Here is a 7,859-nt window from a genome sequence, read left to right on the forward strand (position 1 = left end):
TGAACTGTAGCTTTCTGTCACTCAGTGGTTGGGCACTTATTTAATCCTTAGAATTTCACTGTTCTCATCTATCAGACAGGAATAATATTAGTATCTGGAGTTATTGTAAGTATTAAATGGGGTGATTCATAGAAAGTCTTAGCACACTGCCCGGCATGTGGTAAGGACTCAGTAAATGAAGCAATTGTCATTATCTATTAGTGGGGCTGCTGTGTAAAGCCAGTTAAGTTACATTTTTATGGAGCCTAAAGGAACTATCTGCTCTGCCTCTCTCATTTATTCAGTAATTCTCTTTCATGCCCATTTACTGAGTCTCTTACTAATTTTCTTATGACAAGTGATTGCTGAGCCCTGGGGTACAGAAATTAATAAGTTGGTTATAGTTCCTACCCTTAGGAGTTATGTGGAAAAAACACACAGAGAACAAAGACACAGTGTGTCAACATAATAGTTACAAGGTCCAGAGATGGTACAAAGAATGGACTAATTTATCCTCCCAGGATGGAAGAAAATTATGGAAGACATCACTAAGGACATAATACAACTTGTCTTAAAGAAGGAGAAGATACTCATTTACTTACCAAACAAATATTTGGCACCACTTCAACTAGACAATTACCAGGCATGGTATTCATCACAGCCACAACCACACAAAATTGCTCCACCCCAGTCCTGTTGAAGCAGCAGCGCCAGAAAGGCTGATTTTAGGTTTCCATAATCCTCTCATTTGATTGGCCCAGTTGGGTGTTGACCTAACGTAAAGGGAGCCAATCCATAGACAGAGCAGCAACTTAAGATGTGGCTTGGTAAGAAAAGATGAGCTAAGACCATCATAATGGAAAACAGATTTTTCCAAACTCACCCAACAAGCAGCAGACCCAGTTAGAATCCAATGCTATCTTTTTTTATAACTTCATTGAGTTATAATTGACATGTAGCATTACATTAGTTTCAGGTATAATTCACAATGACTTGATGATTGATGTCTATTGCAAAGTGATTACCACAGTAAGTCTAGTTAACTTTGCATCACTAAAATAGTCTCTAGTCTTTATAGAGCTATTTGCCAACATTTAAATGAGATGATATATATGTAAAATCCCCAGCTATAAGGTTTGACACTCAGTGCCTTCTTTACATCCTAAATCTTTGGAATTAAATAGAATTAGTAGCTGAATAACAGGAGGAAATACATAGCAAAGGATTACAGGGCAATCCACATCCACAAAAACGGGGATGAAGGTACAAGGGAAGAATTGATATTTATTGAATTTCAAGTCCTACAGCTGGATCTTCATATATGTTATTTCGTTTAAATGTCCCATTGATCTAATAAAGAAGTTGTTACTGATTTTAACTGTAAAAGGGACTGTTCCCTAAACCATCTCATCCTCTGCTTGCCCTAGTTAGTTCTTCTCCATCTAACTAAATATGTGTTCTTACCTGAAATTCCATCATTAAAATTACTTTTAGCCCTGGCTGGTGAGGCTCAGTGGATTTGAGCACCAGCCTTCAAACCAAAAGGTCACCAGTTCAATTCCCAGTCAGGGCACATGCCTGGGTTGCAGGCCAGGTCCTCAGTTGGGGGCGTGTGAGAGGCAACTGATCGATGTGTATCTCGCACATTGCTGTTTCTCTCCCTCTCTCTAAAAGTAAATTTTTTTTAATTACCCTTTTAGTTTAAGACACTGTCTCTGTAAAAGTTCTCTACTGAAGTGCGCATTACCTGGGTCAGATGAAACACTAAGACCCAATGTTATGTCTTAATCTATTTCCACCCCACACCTCAGAAGGACCATGGAAATGAGATCCTCACACACCTGCCACCCAGCCTAGTGGTCTGTGGAGGTCCTGCTCAGTCCTTTCTGCAACCAGGCATTTATCAGATGACCGGCATTTTCTAGATATCAGTTCCTTCAGCTCATGAAGCCAGCCAGGCACATACGAGTATATAGCTAGGATGTTTAATAAAATTCAGACTGCTTTCCTATTGATGCAATCAAATTTTTTTTTTTTTTTTTTTTTTTTGGTCAAATATAAGGTGACACAGCTACAGTGGGTGTTGAATTGGGTGTGGGTGTAATCAGTGTTCCTAAGTGAGTTGTCCCCATATTAAAGAGAACAGTACAAATTCTTCTTAAGAGATGGAAATATCTGGAAGTGAGGTTATTAAACCTTACATAAACCTGCTACTAAATAGTCCCTACTTCTAACTCTGCTCTATATAGTCAACACTGGAAATGTGCAGAACCTGGAGAGAAGCTCTTTTTCCACTTGACACTATACTTAGTCCATGTTTTAATTATTAAACCCTCTGATTCCATTTGTAGGTTGCACAGCCCTCACTACCCACACTGAATTTCTTCTTGCTTGAGTGGTTCCTCAGACAAGAAATCTGCCAAGTGCTAGGTGTGTATCTTTCTTCCCCATAATTCTGTTTGCTTAAGCCAATCATGTCAAAGCCCAAACAGAACAATAGACTCCTGTTATGAAAACCATTGTGGCCAAAAATCAGGAGGCTGGGTTTCAGCCATGGCTTCAGCACTTAACTCGGTCTTTCTGGGCTCGCACCTTCACTCGTAAAATGAAGGCGCCACACCAGAGTGATCTGCATGCTCCCTTCCCATCTCTGTAGTATGTCATTTTTTCACTTCAGTGCAAAAGTGTGGAACCAGATGCAGAAATATCAAAGGTTCTCTTATTTCATAGAACCTGAGAATTCAGTGTAAAAGGAATGTAAAAGGTTGAGCCCAACCCTTCATATACTTGAACTGCTTTGCAAAAAAACTTATCAGGAGTTTAACCTCTGTTTGAACACAACCAACATGGAGAATTCCTTATCTCCTAGTGCAGCCCATTCAATTCTTACACAATTTAAAACACTTATCCTGATACTAAGCCAAAATTTGCCCCTTAGGATAGCTTGATATTTGGTAGAAAAGTATCATATTTTGTGTTTTAAAATCTAAAATCAAGCCCTGGCTTTGCCCCTTAGGAGAAAGACATGACCTCAAAGCCTCAGGTTCCCCACTTGTAAAAGGATTTTTATATAACCTGGAAGGATTTTTATAAAAGGAGTACTATACCTGAGAAGACTCCAACCTATTCTTCCCTTAGAAGGCTTTACAGCTCTGGTATAAGGGATTTAGTCAGCAGCCGCAGGCCTTACTGTGGCTGTCCATGCACCAGTCCCGCAGCACCATTAGGTGCTTGTGTCCCGGCCATGGTATTTCTTAGCCTGGCTTCAGCTTCATCTTATCTCCAAGGCAGGCACTCTTTTCAGAGCATCAGTTGTCACACAAGAGCCTATTGATGTCACATTCTGAGTGAGATGTACAAAACAGGTGAACACACTAAAAAGTAAGATCCCTGGAGATGATCCTTCTTCCCTGTTTACTGGTTATAATCTTCTGAAGCCAGGCTGCTGGGTTCAAATCCCAGCTCTGTCATTTGCTAGTTGTGTGGCCCACACCAAGTTACTTAATTCTTCGAACTTCAACTGCCTTATCAAATGAAGGTAACAGTGCTTACTTCATAGTATGTTGTGAGGGCAAAATGAGTTAATCATGTAAAGCACTAACAACACTGCCAGGCACACACTGAAGTGCACTAAACCAAAAGTCAAACATGCCTGAATTCAAATTCCAGCTCCACCTCTGAGTAACTATATGATACTGCCATTATTTTAGTAAGATTTCCAAGTACCAAGTATAATCAAGACTGGCTACATATTCAGATTCTACCTAGCATTATTTAATTAGACCCATTCAATAACCCTTAAGGTATAATTATCTCTAGTTTACAGATTAGGAAATTTAGGCATAAAGGGCTGAAGATTTGAAGGCTCTTTTCCATATACTTCCCCTGAGGTGGTAGAGCTCAGGCCTTTGGAATCAAGTTGGAGTTGAATGAACAGAAGGTTTACTAGTTACCATAGTTTTCCTACCAGTGACATAACCTCTAAATCTCACCAGGCTGTTGTAAGGTTTATACATCAGGTGAAAAAGAACAAAACATAGGCCCTCACAAGTTAACATCTCTGGAGGACTGACTGCTCCTACACCCCAACTACACCTTTAACTCATATGAGACTGCAACACTGGACTCATCAGAGATGTAATGGGAAGTGACTTAATTTCTTACACTGGATCCCTCTTTCCCATAATCCTGGTTCTCTTCTAAAATACAGCCTTTTTCTTTTATTTTCGATCTAAGGATAATGGCAGGCAAGATCAAGAATCTCCCTCAGGGATGAAAATGATTCATTGTTCAGCTATTCATTCAGTCCTTGGCCCAGCTAATTGAGTTATGGATGGAGCCTCTCAGCATCATAATGATGTCTGAGGCCATTCAGGAAAGATCTGTGTGGAAAAGTCAGTTGTGAAAGCTGCTTTGGAGTTGGCCCTGGCCAAGAGACGACTGCTTTAAGAAAAAAGATTACGGGGACTTCTGGTCAAGATAACAGCATAGGTAAACATGGCTCACCTTCTTGTACAACCACATCAAAATTACAACTAAACTATAGAACCATCATTCAGAACTGTCAGAAATTGAGCTGAATGGAAACCCTACAACTATGGAATTAAAGAAGAAACCACAAGACTGGTAGGAAGGTTGGAGATGCAGAACGGGGCTGGTCCCATACCCCTGTGTGGCAGATAAAAATCGTGAGGGACAGCTCAACTTCGGAAGACCCCCCACCCCCCACCGCCCCGAGAAAAAGGTTCCAGCTCCACACCGGGCCCGACAGCTCAGGTTCCAGTGCCATCAAGAGAAGGGAGACAGGGGGGGAGGTAAGATGGCGGAGGAGTGAGGAGAGGTTGCGGTTTTAGGCTCCAGAGACCCGTCTGCAGTTTGGTCTAATTGCAGACAGAACATCTCAGTGAGCAGCTGGACATTGGCGGGAGTTGAGCCAAGGCACTGCTGGATTAGAGAAAATCCATCTGGAAACAACCTGTTTAGTGAGGATAGCGGAGAAAAAGGGGACGAAACGGGATTCCTGACTGGGGCGGCTGCCCGAGCTGTGGCGGGAAGCACACAAAGGATTTTTGGTGACCACAGGCTACCCCAGAGAGGAGTCAGGCGGAGAGCGGATCTCTGCCCGCTGGCAGAGAGGGGACTCGACCAAGTGGCAATGGCGCTGAAGGACAGGAGACAGCGTGCTGCCGGGCAAGTGAGAACATAATTCTCCTTTATATTTTTCTCTAGTGGACGGTGGAGAGGGGAAGAAAGTTTGGGTGTGGTAGGCCGTTCTGGAGGAGCCCAGGCGCAGGGGCGCGCTAATCCACTCCTCAACCCTACCATTGGGTCGCGGGGGCGCACATAGGGAAGTGCTCTCATTCACTGGCCCAGGTGCGCGGGGCCGTGAGTCCAGGCGTCCCTCGGACACTCCCCATCGGACATAAGATCAGTGCCCCAACGGGCACAGGGAGGGCCCACTGAACACGCAGAGGACTGTGCACAGACACCCCTAGACAGCTCCCGTGGGCGCAGGGCCCCAGGCCGGAAAGCAGACCACTAGCGTAGGCTCTGTTTGTGCCCACCCAGACGGGTGAGGGAACGGGGAGGCGGCGACCCACGGACGCTCGATTCCACTGAGCACAAGTGTCCCTGGCCCTGCCATAAGAGGCGAGAGACCAACTCCCGGAGCTCGGCTCAGCGGGACTGAGGGCACGGGGCAGCGCGCAAGCGCGAAAGCACCTCAGCCCGGGGTCAGTGGGAGCTCTTGGGCCGCCCGCGCGGGCAGGGTCACCTCGGCGCGAACGGGGAACCGCCGCGGCCCAGCGAAAGCAGGAGCCAATCCCGGGGAAAGCGCGCGGGCAGGGTCACCTCGGCGCGAACGGGGAACCGCCGCAGCCCAGCGAAAGCAGGAGCCAATCCCGGGGAAAGCGCTCGGGCCGCCCGCGCGGGCAGGGTCACCTCGGCGCGAACGGGGAACCGCCGCAGCCCAGCGAAAGCAGGAGCCAATCCCGGGGAAAGCGCTCGGGCCGCCCGCGCGGGCAGGGTCACCTCGGAGCGAACGGGGAACCGCCGCGGCCCAGCGAAAGCAGGAGCCAATCCCGGGGAAAGCGCTCGGGCCGCCCGCGCGGGCAGGGTCACCTCGGAGCGAACGGGGAACCGCCGCGGCCCAGCGAAAGCAGGAGCCAATCCCGGGGAAAGCGCTCGGGCCGCCCGCGCGGGCAGGGTCACCTCGGCGCGAACGGGGAACCGCCGCGGCCCAGCGAAAGCAGGAGCCAATCCCGGGGAAAGCGCTCGGGCCGCCCGCGCGGGCAGGGTCACCTCGGCGCGAACGGGGAACCACCGCGGCCCGGCAGCAGTGGGCTCCAACCGCGGGGCAAACTCTCGGGCCGCCCGAGCGCACAGGGGCTTGCGCGCAAGGGCACCTCAACTGGCTACAGCGGGCAGCAAGGTAGCGCGCCATGCCGGCAACCGCGGGCGCGCACCATAGCGGCAACCGGGTGCGCACACCAGTCCGGCAAAAGAACAAGAACCTCTGACCTGCCACACTAGACCAGCTGCGGACCCAGAAAAAGAAGGCAACACACCAAGGCTAAAACGGAGTAAAAACATCGTTTTTTTTTCCAAATTTTTTCTCCCCAATTTTTTCTCCCTTGTTCTTTCTTTCTTCTTAATAATTTCTTTTCTTTCCTTCTTTCTTTATTCTTTTCCTGGGGTTTTTTTGGGGGGGTTTTGGGGGGTATATATATATATATATATTCTTTTTTTTTTGGTTCAATTTTTTTTTTCTCTCCTTTTTCTTTCTTTCTTCTGTATTCTTTCTTTTCTATCTTTGTTCCTTTCTTGCTTACCTTTTGGGGTTTTTGGGGGGGGTTGTGGTAAATTTTTTATTTTCTTCTCTTTCTCTCTTCTTTTCTTTCTTCTATTTTCTTGGGGATTTTTTTGGGGGGTGTTTTTCCTCCACCTCTTCCAATAATAACAAACTTCATCTCTAACGTGTTGCATATAACCTCTCCTTCTCATCCTTTCTCTTTAATAGTGGTTTATTCGTTTGTGTGTCTAGCTTAGCCCCCCTATCACTTTAAATAATACAATATAATTACTATATAAACCCAAATACAATACAATCCCACTTTCTTACTATACTATGTATTTTTCTATCCTTTTCTTCTATTTCTCTTAACATACAATGTAAATATTACTAACTGGCTTGCACAGTCTCAACTATTATTAATCTATCAACCCATCTATCAAAAATTATATTTTTCCTCCCCAAAAACAACTCGTATCTATTCTTCTTATAGTATAGAAGCTCAAATCTCTTTACATTTATATTAATACGGGCTAGTTGGCTAACGATAGCAGGATAGAGTGGGGGATACTTTCTGAGGGTGTGGGTCTCCTGCCTGGGCTGTGTGTTTATGTCTTTAACAGCATATCCACAAAAGAACTCAAGACAAAGCAGATAGAGTGACTCTCAACCAAGTAGCCAGAAGGAAGATCCTATCAAAGAACATCTGAAATATAACCGAACAGCATAAACAAACGACATAAAGGGTAACTCAAGACAATCAGGCTCAGGATATCAAAGAGACTGCACCACTGAAACTCCCAGACCTTCAATAAAGAATATTACACCACAAAGGAGGGAAGTCAAAGCAGACTACCCCCCCAAAAAAGTAAATAAATAAATAAATAAATAAATAAATAAATAAAAACAAAAAGAATCCAACATGGTAAGACGCAAAAATAACCCCTCAATGAAAAGAGGAATCCTCAGAAAGAGAGATAGACGAAATAGACATAGCCCAAATGTCAGACATGGAATTCAAAACAATGGTGGTAAAGAAGCTCAATATACTCGACATCCTTAAAATCAACTATGACAACCTTCAAGGAAG

The sequence above is a fragment of the Furipterus horrens genome, unplaced genomic scaffold (genome assembly GCF_987537825.1).
Source record: "Furipterus horrens unplaced genomic scaffold, mFurHor1.1.pri manual_scaffold_2, whole genome shotgun sequence".
Classification (NCBI taxonomy): Eukaryota; Metazoa; Chordata; class Mammalia; order Chiroptera; family Furipteridae; genus Furipterus; species Furipterus horrens.